Genomic DNA, 17,217 nt, shown 5'->3' with positions numbered 1-17,217 from the left:
TCAAAGCCTAGAAATGATATTAATGGACGAGCAGGTTTTTGAATCTTTTGTATTTTTTTCTTCTGTTACGCATTACACATTGGTATGATAGCGCGTTTTATTCGACCGCTTTGTAGGCTGATGAGGTTCAAGCCACACTTTATCAAAAACAAGTGTTCAAATATGATACTAAGATCCGTGCGAACAAATGTTATATGTTAACTAACCTTATTGTTGGTTATGGATTTGAGAGCTTGTAATTACCACATCAATTTTGATTTAAGGATTACTTTCAAACTAATTGATTTGCCAAATATTCCCTCAACTGCATTCCGTTTCGTTTCTTTCCCGAAAATAATCGAGGTGTCGAAGAACAACAATTATCTGATTGTTCATATTAAATAAAATATATTATTTCGTGTTTAGATAAAATGTTTTTAATATATATTAACAAAATTGTTTACGTTGTATGGGATGTCATCAGTTATGGTGAACTCGATATTGTACTTATAAATGGCGTTACACAAAGAAAATTCTGCTTGAACTCCAAGATCTCGAGTATTTACCTTTTAAACGAAATATGTCAATATTTTTTGAATATATTAGTATTGATCAATAGTGATCAATCATTTGTTTTATTTCTTAATAGTGGTAAAAGAATTAGATGTGTTGTGTGGGACAATATGTTGATCATGTGATTAAAAAATTTCAAGATATTATCAAAGGACCATATATTCCCGTACTACAATACGCAACAACGCAAATGCACTCTGGTATTTACTATATATGTACGTTACTCTAACTATTGCATTAATGATATAATATACACATTTCCGTAATTATTTTATTATTATTAGGTGACATTGAGGTTTTCAATACATTTCATTCATCACGACTTCCAATATGCCTAAATCGAGGTTGAACTATGCCTAAATCTCATATATTTGTAATCATTGTTTTCGACAATGTTCGTGTTTATTGGAACTCGTGATGAATAAAATGAATTGGAAACCTCAATGTCACCTAAAATTGATTAAATCAGCACAATAATGTGTATATTATATCATGGTTAATGCAATGGTTAAACTAAATACAAATAAATACCATAACGCATTTGCGCGGTTGTGTATCGTAGTACGGGAATATATGGACCTTTGGTAATATCTTGAACATTTTGAATCACATGATCAACATATACTTGCTAATCTTTATACTAATATTATGAAATAAAAATGGTTGATCACTATTGATAAATACTAATATATTATTTATATATTCAAAAACAAATTGACATAATTCGTTAAATATGTAAATACCGGAGATTTTGGAGTTCAAGCATAATTTTCTTTTGGGTAACGCCTCTTACAAGTATAGTATCGAGTTCACCAAGTCCAACGATAGAACCGATGGTATCTACATACAATGTATATATAATTTTATTAATATATATTAAAATAAATTTATCTAAACACGAAATGATGTATTTTATTTATTATTATCAATCAGAAACTTGTTCTTCTTCGACACCTCGATTATTTTCGGGAAAGGCACGAAACGGAATGCAGTTAAGGGAATAGATGGCAAATTGATTAGGTTAAAATTAATATTTGAATCAAAATTGATGCAGTAATTACAAAGTGCATGTTTGTAGCTCTTAAACCCGTAATAACCAACATTAAGGTTAGTTAACAAATAACATTTGGTGCATTTATCATATCAACGTGTATTGTGTGTAATGCGTAATATAAGAAGAAAAAAAACATTCACAAATCTGCTCGTCCATTAATATAATTTCTAAGCATTGATTTGTGGTATGAAAAAAACCTGGTTGTTTCTGCATATACATTGTTGGCGCCAAATTTCTGTTAGTGAAGATTGAAGAAATCCGTCATACGTGGAAATTGAAGATTGGCAAAGATTTGTTTTTCATGTTTATTTTGGAATTAATTAGAGTCCTATTTTTGTAATATTGTTATTAGGACTTAGATTTATTTCCATGTATTATATTCTAGTTATGTATCTTTTGTACTTATCTAGAATAGAAGTAGAAATCGACTAGGATTCTATTACCTAGTTAATTGATTTCTTATGGCCCAAGTTAGGTTTAGGGTTGTGGATTTCGTGCCTATATAAGGAATTGCTTTGATTTTCAACAAGTTCGAGTCGTGTGCAAGAACGGCGTATCACATAAAGAGGGAGTCTTTAGTGTTTTATTAAGTCCTATTAATGTACACTTAAATCTGAACTAGTTTTGCGAGTCCTCGTGGATGTAGGGTACATTTTTATCCGAACCACATTAAATTCTTGTGTTCTTTATTCTGCTTTTAGTAGGTTTATTACTGTGACAACACAAGAATTTTGTTACCATACATAATGTCGTAACACGTAGTCTGTCTCAACAGATGAGTGGACTTTGATAGGCATTTAAATTCAACATACATAACATGAACCTTTAGATTTCAAAGCTTTTTTTTTCCTTAGACGATATGTTTATGATGAAATCAACTTGAGTAGACTTCTACATATACAAAAATGTGGGATACGTTATGCAGTGATAATTAATCCATGTTAGTAATATACAAATATGATGATCATATCGATCTACATCAAATACATTCATTGATTTCATTTATATTATCAAAAACTATATATCTTTTTTAATTAAAAAATAGTAAAGATATGCATTGTAGGACTAAACAAAGCAAAAGTGTGACACATGTGCACAAGAAACGTAAGAAGAAAAACATAAAGAATGATTCATTCTTACTTGGGTAATAATATACGCAGGCCAAATTAAACATTCAGGCACTTTTTTACCATGATTTTTTACCTTTTTACCATAACTATTTACCTTTTGTACTATTCCTACCCAATCCTATAAAATATAAAACTCAACATTCAAAGTGAAAAAATTCAGATATTCAACAATTTTTGCGATGGATCCAAACAACTTAGACCCGAATGTAAGTTTTTCGTTTTTTTCCCACAACCTTATCTGCTCGTGTGAATTTACGCGAGCACTTGGCAAGTGCTCGTGTAAATTCACACGAGGAGATGAATTTTTTTTTTATTCATGTGCTCGTGTGAATTTACGCGAGCACTTGCCAAGTGCTCGCGTAAATTCACAAGAGCACATTAACAATTTTTTTTTTTAATATTCTCTCGTGCGATTTTACACGAACAGGTGGCACCTGCTCGTTTAAAATCACACGAGCTATTTAATTTTTTTTTTTTTAAATTCTAAAAAATTTGTTTTTTTTTTAACCCACTCGTGTGATTTCACACGAACAGAGAAGGTATGCTCGTGTGAAATCACACGAGCAGAACGTCTCTGTTCGTGTGAAATCACACGAGCAACACAATTTTTTAATTTTGTTTTTTGAGTTTTATTCTTTAGTTTTATAATTTGCTAACTACATTAATATAAAAACATGAAGTATACATAGATGTGGATGAAGATATTGAAACATTCGAGCTACATGATTACAGTGAATTTTTCACAATTTCGACTGCATTTGATAGTAAAGATGCACTAGTCGAGTGGGCGATGAATATGGCCATCAGTCAAGGACATGAGATTAGGCGACAGTCTTACCACGAGGGCCGACAATATTTGACTTGTAAAAGAGCCTATAAGAGACGAGGAAAAAATGCAGAGGTCAAAACAAGCCGGAAGTCCGGTTCAATAAAGTGTAAATGCCCTTTTGCGCTATGGGGTAAAGAGGGTCGTGATGGATTATGGCGCCTTACCATCAAAGATGGCAATCACAATCATTTTCCTCATAAATATCCACAAGGACTACGTTCGCTAAGTCGCCTGAGTGAAGAGCAACGAGAAGTGACAAAGATACTGAAAAAGAGCCATGTGAAGCCGAAGGAAATTTTGCATCATCTGAGCGAGATGAATCCGGATACGGCTGCGGCCTTGAGAGATGTGTACAATGAATCACAGAGAATTAGACGAGAGGAAATGAAAGGAAAAACAGTTATACAACATCTGTGGCACGAACTAAGTGAGAGTGGATACAGCAAATGGCATCGAACAAATCCAGCTGGTGATGCAGTGCAGGACGTTATGTTTGCGCACCCTGATTCAATAAAGCTGTTGCAGTTATTTCCATACGTCATCCTGATGGATTGCACGTACAAGACTAACAGGTAATAATTATTTAAATGTGAATTACATTTATTATATTATATATATATATATATATATATATATATATATATATATATATATATATATATATATATATATATATATATATATATATATATATATATATATATATATATATATATATATATATATATATATATATATATATATATATATATATATATATATATATATATATATATATATATATATATAAGAGTTGACTAAATTATAACTACCTTCATGTAGATATGAAATGCCTCTTTTGGAGATCATTGGGGTTACTCCCGTGGGAAGGAACTTCACTATTGCCGTTGCTTTTATGTCACGTGAAGATGAGGACACTTATGCATGGACATTGCGATGTTTGCGAGACATATTACCAATCGGGATAGAACCAGAAGTGATACTGACAGATCGTGAGTTGGGCCAACTGAAAGCATTGCCAAACGTGTTTCCACATTCGCATCACATGTTATGTTTATATCACATAAACAGAAACGTTGAGGCAAACGCGTCAAAATTCTTGGGTAACACCAAGTTGGGTGTACTGTTCCGGAGGACGGTGTGGGCAAAGTTAGTCGAATCTGAGACTGAGGAAGAATACGAATGCAACTATAGAGAGATAGTTAGTTTGTACGGGCAATATCCAAAGTTGATAACTTACATGAATGAAACGTGGTTGATTTATAAGGAGAGGTTTGTTAAGTTTTGGACCAACAACATCGTTCATTTCGGTAACACGACGACTAATAGGTATATAAATTGATTTTACTATAAACTCGTTACGTACAATCTTTTATACACATGTTACATTTATTCATTATTTGAGTGTTTTCTTGAAACATGGTAGAGAGTGCACATCGTGCATCGAAGCATTGGATCCAAACATCGACTAGAGCTATGGATACAGTTCAAAATGCACTACATGCGCAAGTTGAAATGCACTTGCCGACATTATCGAGATCGTTGGTAAAATGGATCCACCAGGGCTTCATGTTACATGCTGTTTTGTCTACAAACAAAACAGACCCAAGCAGAAACATCAAGTAGCCCTTCATCTTCTTCTCGTCTGTGGTGGAGGGAAGGGTCAACTGATCTCTCACCTGAACCCAACCAACTCCCTTGTTTCGAAACATCTCATTGGTGTCCATCAGACCGACACCCAATAGAGATGCAAGACTTTGTGAGCACTCTTCTACCGGGCGAATTTCAGACACTGGCGGTCCGTCCAGCCGCAACGCCAGGATGAAAGCGACATCGTGGAGCGTGATCGTCATCTCGCCCCATGGCATGTGGAAAATGTTCGTCTCCGGCTTCCACCTCTCCACGAAAGCTAGCATGAGGTTCTTGTTCATCCTCTTCAGAAAACAGTCTCGTAAGTGGTAAAGACCTGTTGCCTCCAGCCTCGCAATCATCGTGTTATCCTGCGGGCCGCGGTAGTCCTCGAGTGCTTTGCTCCTTGACTCGCACCGTGTAGTTTCACGGCGCTCCTGAAAAATATTGCATGTATTGTTAGCAAAAAAAAATGAATAATATAAGAATTATGTAAAGCACCTGTTGACAGAAAACTTACATATCCTTCCCAAATGTACATCGATATATGCGACTTGAACCATCGCATAAACTCGTAATTTTGTGGCCCTCCCTTGCACGGACCCTCCAAGTACGCCGGACCAGGCAGCTGCGGAAAGGGTAAGCCACGACCACCTCTACGACCCTGATATACATCTGGCTCATCATCTTCCTCCGTCTCCTCGTCAGTATCCACATTATCGGGATTGTTGTTGTGGTCATCATCGTCGTCGGCATGTGGCAATGTACTACGAGCTAGCTGGAGGTCGCATGTAGGTCCAGAGGGTCCGGCTCCAGCTGCAACAGCTTCTCGTCTCAGTCTCTCTTCTTCCCGCTGTAACGCTGCTTCTCGAGCTAACTGCTTTCTTCTACGGGCGGAAGCAAGGATATCTCGGTCTCCAATGCGATCCGGATCTTCCAGATTGTTCCCCTTCCCGCTCAAGGCTTTCATTAAGCTCTTGCCTTTACCGGCAACTTGACTCATAAGACTTTTCCCCCGGCCTCCTGCCATCTACAATTGAAAATAAGCACTTTATTAATATTTCAAATAATAAAAAAAAAAGCATTTAAATAATGAAATGAAAAAAAAAATTAAATTGTTGTGCTCGTGCAAAAACATGCGAGCATTTCAACAGTGCTCGTGTGAAATCAGACGAGCACTGTTGAAATACTCGCATGTTTTTGCACGAGCATCTTATAATTCAAAAAAAAATTTATAAAAAAAAAAAAAAATGCTCGTGTAAAAACACGCGAGCGGTTGAAAAGCGTTCGTGTGAAATCACACGAGCCCTTTTCAACCGCTCGTGTGTTTTTACACGAGCACTTGATTTCGAAAAAATTAAAAAAAAAGTTTTTTTGCTCACCGGTTTTCACACGAGCTCGGTGGCCGAACTCGTGTAAAATTACACGAGTTTGGCCACCGAGCTCGTGTGAAAATAGGTGAGCAATTAAAAAAAAAATTAACAAGGCCTGCTTGTGTGGATTTACACGAGCGCAGTGGATGCGCTCGTGTAAATTCACACGAGCAGGCAAAAGTCCGATTTTTTTCGTTTCTTTTTCGGATTTGTAATCTACATAACAAGTGGATCGTAAAAACGTAAAAATTACCTCCGATCTGTTGACGATTTGCACGGGCTTTTCGAAATAAAATCGAAAGGTTGAGAGAGTTTTTGAGTTTTTTCACTTTTTGTTTTTTGAAGAATGGTAAAAATTGTGCCTGACTGTTTAATATGTGCCTGCACAAATCATTTCAGTTATCAAAATTCACTCCAAAAATGCCCCTCCACTCATAAATTCGAAATTAGATCAGATTGTAAATATTCTATGATGTATTATGGTGTACTATGGTATTATTTAACATTTTTAATTTGCATAGCATTTTTGTTATTTTATTTTTTATGTGCAATACGTTTCTTTTGTTTTGTTTTTATTTCATTACTATAAGAATCTGTTTTTTCCCCTATTTTTTTCTACATAATATTGAAAATTATGAATTTTTTTTTTTTTTTTGTCAAATAATACAGCAGATTTTAAAAAATAATATGATATTTTATGGTATACAAACGGTATACTGTGGTTTACTATTCCGAACTCTATCATTCATCAACACCCAGCCGCCGCCAAACCCTACCTGCAAAAACCTAGTCGTCCACCAACCCTAGCCGTCAACCAAATTACACCCTAGTCGTCAACCAAATTAAACCATAGCTGCCAGATACCCATAGTCACCCACAAACATCTGTAGACATTATATCGAAAAATCCTAGATTCGCCCCACCAAACCCTAGATCAGCCCTACCACCACCACTACTCCATAGTCACCCCCACCGTAACCACGACCACCACCTCTATAACAGCTGTCGTAACCACCCCACCACCGCCATATCAGCCTCGATAACAACCAACCACGACCACCTGCATAACCAAGGCCGGTCCTAGAGTCCGAGAGGCCCAAGGCGGAGAAGGGGAAAGACGAAAAATGAGGTCCCCTTCAACGATGATTATGTTAAAAAAAAAACATAACAAAATAACAACATAAAAAAAAATACATAATTGATTAAATCCATAATTCATAAATATTCAGTACAAAAATACATTTGACAATCATTAAAATATTATCTATCTTGCCTTCTTAGCTGCAAAATTATCGATAAAGCTCATAAAATCAAGCTTCCATGTAATATGTTTTTCAATGAATAGAATAGCTAATCCATTCAGTCTTTCTTGGGACATAGTTCACTGAAGGTAAGATTTAAGCAACTTCAACTTTGAGAAACTTCTCTCTGCAGAGGCAACTGTAACAGGTGCAGTGAGGAGTACTCTATAAGCAATTCATGCATTCGGGAAACAAGTGTTCATTTCTTTCAAATAATTCAATGCTCCAATTGCCTTTTCAGTCTCTTTTGGCAAAAGTTCTCTTAACATTCTCAATTCCGAAAACAGATCTCGCCCATTAACACCAGAACATGTACCACATTTCAAATGTTCTTCAAGTTTCATACAACTACTCTCCAAGCATTCATCATCGACAAGTTTCCATTTTTTTATACTCCACAGAAAACCAAACATGTCTTCAAACTTTTGAAAATCTTCAAATCTTACCCTTAATGGAGTAAGAGCTTGATCAATCACAAAGAAGACAAAGTTTATTCGAAAGGATTCTTCGGATGTTAGGATAACATCTTCATTGTTGTTCTCATCAAAGTGTTTTTTTCAACCGGTAACTCGTTTCTCTCGAAATATTGGTTGAATACCCATTTTTTTGCTATAACTTCAGCTTCATTCATGGCCTTCTCATATCCGGTTTCTCTATATTTTTCGAAGATAATAATGAGTCATTTCAACTGTTCCAAAGCAACATCCATATGCATTTCTTAATTTTGAAGAGTCTTGCTAACAATATTCACAAATGATAATAAGTAATACCAAATAACCAAAGTTAATAAGAACTCAAAATTCTCAAGCTCGTTTGTTACGAAACCAAGAGCCTCACTGGTTGCTGCCCCATCTTCATTGCTATTAGCTAAATCCAATAAAGCATTCCTTATTTCATCGGTTTGAAGAAGTAATGGTTTTACGCCTTCAAGGCGACTTTCCCATCGTGTTTGTGACAATGGCTTAAGTGTTAGGCCACTAACATTATCTTTTAAGATGCTCCATCATTTTGTTGAAGCTGAAAACAAACAATATATATGTTGAATATTGCCAAAAAAAAATTTACCTTGTGAATAACAACCAGCCATATCACTGAGTGCAAGATTGAGACTGTGGCAGCCGCATGGTACATAGAATGCTCTTGGATTTCGATCCAATAATCTTTTTTGCCCACCTTTATGTCTTCCTTTCATATTAAAACCTTTGTCGTATCCCTGGCCTCTTATATCTTTAATATAAAGTTGAAGATTTTTTAACGCCTCTTCAAGTTCGCGGAAAAGTTCAAGTCCTGTGGTATCATCTACTTTGAGAAAACCCAAGAAGTACTCCTTTACTTTCACTGGACTTACCGTAACATCTACACATGAAATCACAAGAGTTATTTGTTCTTCATGACTAGAATCTGGAGTACAATCAAGTATAACTGAGAAATACTTTGCTTTCTTTATTTTCTCCACTATCGTGCACTTGACCTCGCTTGCCAATAATTGGATCAATTCATTTCGAATTTTGGGACCAAGATAATGAGTGTGAATCTCACTCATTTGGATTCGCCTGACATGCTCCTGCATTATAGGATCAAATATTGGTTTCATCTCAATGAATTTCAAAAAGTTTCCATTGCCATCTTCGAAATGTGTCTCATTACTACCACGTAATGCCAAGTTTTGCTGCGAAAGAGTTTTACCAAGAGAAATTATCCTTAATAGGACTGGTCGCCAATATTTTTTCTCTCTATTCATATTTTCTTGCAAAGATTTATCAATTGTTTCTCTTTTACGCATTCTCGTCTCGGTTTCAATCCGACGACTCATGCAAATAATATGATCGTTACTGCATTCATGACCCTTTAGCCTACTTGAAATATTTTTCCAAGCATTAAAACCTTCGGTGGCCAATTGCACTTTAACTCCATCGTGCTTGAACAATTTATAACAAAAACAAAATATCGTATCTCCAAGTTTTGAGTAGACTAACCATTTCCTCTCTTGTTTTTCTCCATTTTTTAGTTGTTGCGTATAATGCACAGAAGAGAAATGTCTACTTTGATCATCAAGACGGTACTCAAAGTTGATATCCGCAGCTCGTATAGGGCCTCTTTCTACTATCAAGTCCTTCATTTTCTGAACTAGCTTAATCCAATTTACCGGGTCGTCTATGTTCAACTGTTTCTTATCTTCTTCTGCTTCTTCAGATGGCAGCCCACTAGCGTCTCCAATTTCGATATTATCTGTTCGGATCTTTTGTTCATTATCGACAACAACAAGAATGTCTTTTTCATTGTCAACCTCATTCTCGTGTACTTGTTCCAAATTAACTTTATCTTCAGCGACAACTTCATCTTCAACTACAACTTCATCTTGAACTCGGTTTATATGCGGAATTTTTTTCAAAAGATCATCATTTTGCGAGTTTGTACACTCTTCTATTCTTTGTTTTTTCTTTATTTTCGCATCCCCGCACTCAAATTTTCTAGGACCCATAGCACTACAAAAAATATAAAAAGATAGAAGACCCTAATTATTAAAATCAAAGAACAAACTCATTGATTATCAATAGAAAAATTAAATTAGTACAAGTGGACAACAAATTAATAAAATACATATTATGAGAGTGGAGGCACAAACCTATTTTTTATTCTTGTCTCTCGAATCTCGATCTCTCCGTTGTATTCTTCAATATTCCTCTAATTTTTTTTTCTGGGTTGAAACCCTTGTTTCTTTCTTCTGAGTCAGTGAGTTGGTGTGCGTGCGTATGTGTTGTTGCTCTGTATTATTCTTTGATTTCCTTTTGTTGTTTTTTTTTTTTTTTAATTAAGACTCTTTTAAAAAGTCAACAATAAAGTTGCTTTTAGTAGGGTTCTTTTTAGTTGGGCCAGAACAAGAAAGGGCTCTTTTTAGTTGGGCCAGAACAAGAAAGAGGTCTTTTTAGTTGGGCCAGAACAAGAAAAAAAAACCTATAATAATAGTAAAGGTCCCTAAAATTTTAACTCGTGTTTTTAGTTGGACCAGAACAAGAAAAAAAAAACTATAATAATAGTAAAGGTCCCTAAAATTCGAACTCGTGACAAACAGGGTCCATAGACGTTCTTTTCCAGTAAAGCTACATACTTACTTGAAAATAATATGTAATCAAACATATATAATGGATTTTTTCAAATTTGGAGGCCCTAAAATTTTAATTTTTTCGGAGGCCCAAGGCGGTGGCCTTGCCCGCCTTGGGCTTGGGCCGGCCCTGTACGTACTTACAGTATTTTGTTGCATAGTTTGTGCAAGACTCATATGATTGCCAAAGCATTTTCATTTCTACGGGCGATGGAAGATAAAGGAGTAAATCCTAATATAATCACATATTGTATCTTCATTAATGGTTTGTGCAAAGATGTGAAATAAACATGCAAAAAAACTTTTAAACGGACTTCCGTCTAAAGGTTTGCCACCTGATTGTCAAGCGTATACCGTTGTTGTTGGTTCACTTTGTCATGAAGGATTTTAAGACGAGGCAAATGATCATTTGCTTGTGAAAATTGAGGGTTATAGTGAGTGTGCACCGGATAGCATGGCGTACAACAACATTATCTACAGTTTGCTAAAGAGGAAAGAGGTTTCTAAGGCAATGCCATTCTTAGAGGAAATGTACAAAAGGGGATTCTCGGCCGATGCAGCTACTTCGTCCATGTTAATTAATCAACTACAAGTATAAAACAAAGATGTTGTTCTTTTAGAAATTATGTATTTAAAAAACAAAAAAAAGAATTTAGTTACCTTTTCTAGCACATATAATCAAGTACTTATTTTTTAAAAGGATTATGTATTATTTTTTAAAAGCATCATATACGTATATAACTAGCGATAATTATAGTTTTGGTCCTTAAACTTTTTCTAGCACAAAATTGGTGCTCGATTAACCAATTATTATTTTTACAATGTTTCGTCCACCGTTTGAAATTGCCGTTAGTTTGGACAGAAAATTCACGTGCGAGGCAGGTGATGATGCACATCAAGCCCTTCTTTTTACATGTATTGTTTGTTTAGCCCCAATATCACCTTAATCTTAAAATTTCGTCAAAATAAAATTAAATTCGATAAATGTACTAAAATGTGAAATGACAAAAGTAGGGATAAGTATAGTTTTTGTCCCTATATTATACACGAAAATCGATTTAGTCCCTATATTTTTTTTCCACGATTATAGTCCTTAAACTAACAACATTTTCACCATTTTGGTAAGACATTTGATTTGGGTGTTAGTTTCGAGTTTTCGGGTTATAATAACCCATGGATAAAATCCCGGCAATAATTAGGTGTGGTAGAGAAAGCTAGAAGAAATCTTTTTTTTCTCTTTTTTTTTATATATTATAATATATTTGGGACTTAATTGATAGTTTTAAAAACTTCATTTTGGGCCTTGCAACAACTTTAGGGTGAATCTGTTATTTTTCAAAGTACTGGTTTGAAGGGTATTTAGGTATTTTCAAGTTAGAAAAAGTAAAATCAGTCATACAATACGCGAAACACTTGTTAATGCAGCTGAAAGAAGAGAAACTCCCATATAGGTGCTTGTTCTGAACTATTTTAAGACATTTTTTCTGGTTTAATTTTTTCTCGCAATGCCTTAGTTTTTGTAGGCGTGTCGTGTAATTTACTGATTGTTTACGAACCTACACGTCTTGAATGATATCCAAGTTCTAATCATACTTTTTTGCTAAAAATGCTATTTGTTAAAGAGAAAGTAGTTTAAAAGATGTCTTGTAATAATCTACCGACTGTAAATATGATCAAATGTAATAGATTCACATTGATATATGATTATTGTGGTATAAATTGCAGAAAGTTAGAAAATATTAATTAATAAGGTTCAAAAAGTGCTAACCAATAAATATAGTGTTTCACTTTAAACCTTTGTATTTTGATTTAGTATATATAACTAATAATTGACATAAACTAAATTAGTGATCAAGGGATTGATTTCTCAAATATGTAGTTGAAGCTTTTACTAACTCAATTCTTTGATTTCTCAACTATTTTCAAATCATTTCAATAGATATGTATAGCTAGGTAAACTAAAAAAATGTAAAGAAAATAAATTACAAGAATTTATTATGTTTCAACCTTTGGAACGTTCTTTAAAATCCTCTCTGTAACAGTTGTACAATATGAATATTACAACATCTTGCAGAGATCTGAACTTCCTGGACACTTTGTCATGGACATAAAACTGAAATACAAAATAATTTCTTTGAGGCTATTCCAAATGATATAACTCAGTGCGGATATTGTGGTCTGGACTAACAAAATGACAATAATTACAAAAGATAAAAAAGAAAAATACAAACTACAATATCTTATCTCTTCTTTCTGAGTTATTATGGTTTCTTTGTTCGATGATCCATTTCCCCAACCGCTCTCGTACATATAGTTTGCATCTAGGTCGGACCTGAATAGGGTTCACAATTTACACTCTAGCAGCAACATTAGTGTTCTTTTTCACCAAAAATAAGCTTAGCATGCACATAATTTTCACGCATGACCAATTGATATGCAGAAAAATTTGCGCTCTCAACATGTGCAATAACTTATTAGGAAAATGTGTATCAAGGCTAGAAATTAATCATATGAACTATATGCCATGTAAGAACTACTATTACGCAATAATTATTATGGCATCATGACAGATTCTAGTGCATTACACAATCTCATTCTCTTTTATCCTACAAAATGAAAATTGTGTATAAATGATGTCAGATTTCTATTACTAAGTACAATATCTTATCTCTTTTCTCTGAATTATTATGCTTTCTTTGTTTCACAGTCCATCATCATAATCGCTCACGGAGAGATAGTTGACTTCATGGTTGGATGTGAAGACGATTCACAATGTGCACCTGGGCGGAAATAGTGATGTTCTTTGCACTAGAAAGGATCTTCATGTACACCTCATTTCCATGCACGTTCTTTGCACTAGAAAGAACATTTTCATGTACAACCAGTTGATATGCATAAGCAGTAGAACTCTCAGCCTGCGATATAATTTATAAAAAAAAAATATGGTAAGGGATAACGTAATTTAATTTTTAGTTCAGGTATATATATATATATATATATATATATATATATATATATATATATATATATATATATATATATTATGGTAAGATGATTAAAATAAAGAGCTTGTATTATTAGTTTTGCAAGAGACGTACCTCGTCATGCATCTCCAAAATATAAGTGTCCAGAACAGCATGGCATTGGAGAAGCTTAAATGACGCCTTCCAAGTCTTTTCAGCATTGGATGCCGATAGACTACGTTCTTTCCTTTCTACTGAATGCTTTATGTTGGATAATTCATCTTGCTCCTAAGAAAATAAATTACTAGGATTTATTATGTTTCCAGATTTGGAGCTTTCTTTAAATCCTCTCTGTAGCAGTTGTACAATATGAATATTGCAACCTCTTGCAGAGATCTGAACTTCCTGGATACTTTGTCATGAACATATAATTGAAATACGGATTCTTTTTTTAATGTTATTCAAAATGATATAGCTTAGTGCGGATATTGTAGTCTGAACTAACAAAATTACAATAATTAAAAAATATAATAATGCAAAATACAAAGTACAATACCTTATCTCTTCTTTCTAAGTTATTATTTTTCTTGGTTCAATGGTCCATTTCCCCAACCACTCTCGTACATATGGTTCACATCATTGTATACTGGTATACGTGAATAGGGCTCACAATGTACACTCTAGGGGCAACATTAATGTTCTTTTCACCATAAAGAACCTTAACATGCACATCATTTTCACGCACGACCAATTGATATGTAGAAAAATTTGCACTCTCAACCTGTGAAATAATTTATTTGAAAAATGTATATCAAGGTTATAACTTAATCATTTGAATTATAAATGTGAAAAATACTATTATACACTACATGCACGTGAAAAAAACGATCAAAACGTTTTGGAAGTAGGACAAAATTAAATTCCACTTGTGAAATTTTAAAATTGGAATAAATATCTAAAAATTGTATATATTTAATATTTTATGTGCCTCGCTATAAGTGAACATAAGAAAACTTATCAATGCGCATAAGCAATGTGTTCATTTTCTGCGTGAATGGAGTGAAACTCATGTGCAGTCGTGTGTGCATGCGTAAAATGTAAGTATAAATGCACTACATATAATTCTATATATATGAAAACCTAAATTGGTCTTTTTTGAAACTTTTGTCTTTACAAATCTAGATAGCAATCAATATTTTTCTTTAAAATCAAGGATACATTTTTTTTTATCACTATGCATGGCAAGATTATTAATATAAATAACTTGGGTTCTTGAGTATCTCTTCACGTACAATATAATTCCTTTAAAACAATAAAAATCTACAAATATTGTAAGCGATAAATGTACCTTGTGATGCATCTCTAAAATATAAGTTCCATGAACACCATCGCATTGAAAAAGCATATATGGCGCCCTCCAAGTCTTTCTAACACTCAATGTCGATAAGTTGCGTTCTCTTCTTTCTGTTGAATGCTCCATGTTGGATGATTTAGCTTGTTCCTAAAGTAATATTCTTAAATGTTAAAATAAATAATTATACATAATACTTAAACAAAAGAAAGAAAATAAATGGGATATTTTTTGGAATATATACATGCGTAAATGTCGTTGTAGATGGCAAAAAAATAATTATTTGGTTAATTAAATCAACCAATTAAATTATGCCTAAATTAATTATGACTTATCTTCCAAGACAAGTCATGTAGATAAATATCAATTAACTATTGCTCACACCATGTGAGATTCTCGATTGGTTTTTGTTTATCATTATGACGGATATTCTGAATATCCTTACCAATCGGTATAAATAATGTCTCATCAAAGTGACAATCCGCAAATCTAGCGGTAAATAAATCACTCGTCATTGGTTCCAAGAACCTTATAATTGATCGTGAATCAAACCCAACGTATATGCCAAGTCGGCGTTGGGGACCCATTTTAGTCCTCTGAGGAGGAGGAATTGGCACTTGCACAGCGCAACCAAATGTGCGAATGTGCGAAATATCGGGCTTAAAGCCTAATGCCAATTGAATTGGGGAATGCATATGATAAGGAGTGGGCGTAATTTAATTAGTGATGATGCATGCAATACTGCATGGCCCCATGCTGCACTAATGAGTTTAGATCTCATCAGCAAAGTACGAGCAATTATTTGGACGTGTTTAATCAAAGATTTCGTCAGTCCATTTTGAGTGTGAACGTATACTAATGGGTGCTTGAAATTCATTCCCAGAGCTGCACAATAATATGTGCCAGCAAACGCGCAAATGCTATATTCCGCGTATATAATAAGCATACGTAGTATCATTAGGCAACATAATTGTTGCACTCCCGAAGTCATCTATTATCTCCACGGGATATGATATGATTTTAACTTGTGCCTTGCACAAAGTCACACTCGAGAAATATATTTTATTATTGAATATTGAGTGTGTAGTTGCACTATCGAGTAGGCAATAGTCATATTTAGCCATGTTTTTCATGTACGCGTATCACAATCATCTCGACCTCGGGTATTTATCCTCCAAGGGAGATATGTACATATGGGTTTACCCAAACAACTCGATCTTGGGAATCACACCATCCAAGAGAGGTTAAACATGGATACACACGAAATAACTCAATCTCGGGAATCACATCTTCCGAGAGAGATATATATACACTGGGTACAAGATAACCCAAAACCCTTTAAATTTGGGCTTGTGATTAATAGCCTCTAAGTTGGCTCTTGACGGTTTTACCTTGTCTAGCGACTCTACGAGCTTCAGGCTCGGAGATATATTCAGATATTTGGCCTTTAAATCGGCTTTTGACGGATATTATCACATCTTAACTCAACGAGCTTTAGGCTCGGAGATATATTCAGATATTTGGCCTGTAAATCGGCTTTTGACGGATATTATCACGTCTTAACTCAACGAGCTTCAGGCTCGGAGATATCTTCAGATATTTGGTCTTTAAATCGACTTTTGACGGATATTATCACGTCTTAACTCAACGAGCTTCAGGCTCGGAGATATATTCAGATATTTGGCCTTTAAATCGGCTTTTGACGGATATTATCACGTCTTAACTCAACGAGCTTCAGGCTCGGAGATATTTTCAGATATTTGGCCTTTAAATCGGCTTTTGACGGATATTATCACGTCTTAACTCAACGAGTTGCAGGCTCGGAGATATTTTCAGATATTTGGCCTTTAAATCGGCTTTTGACGGATATTATCACGTCTTAACTCAACGAGCTTCAGGCTCGGAGATATCTTCAGATATTTGGCCTTTAAA

General features: G+C 34.5%; 1 long non-coding RNA gene across 1 annotated transcript; it reads right to left on the bottom strand.

The window, feature by feature from the left end:
* Nucleotides 1-3,493: 3,493 nt before the first annotated feature.
* LOC148769676 (uncharacterized) lies at nucleotides 3,494-3,895 on the bottom strand. The gene is made up of 2 exons (XR_016032038.1): nucleotides 3,730-3,895; nucleotides 3,494-3,609 (listed from the first exon to the last, which is right to left on the bottom strand). It is a non-coding gene; the product is annotated as an uncharacterized LOC148769676 (long non-coding RNA).
* Between the last annotated feature and the right edge of the window lie 13,322 nt (nucleotides 3,896-17,217).

This window comes from Erythranthe guttata, chromosome 7 (assembly GCF_056151865.1).
Source record: "Erythranthe guttata isolate IM_541 chromosome 7, IM_541, whole genome shotgun sequence".
Lineage (NCBI taxonomy): Eukaryota > Viridiplantae > Streptophyta > Magnoliopsida > Lamiales > Phrymaceae > Erythranthe > Erythranthe guttata.
This window is presented reverse-complemented; position numbering and strand designations above follow the sequence as displayed.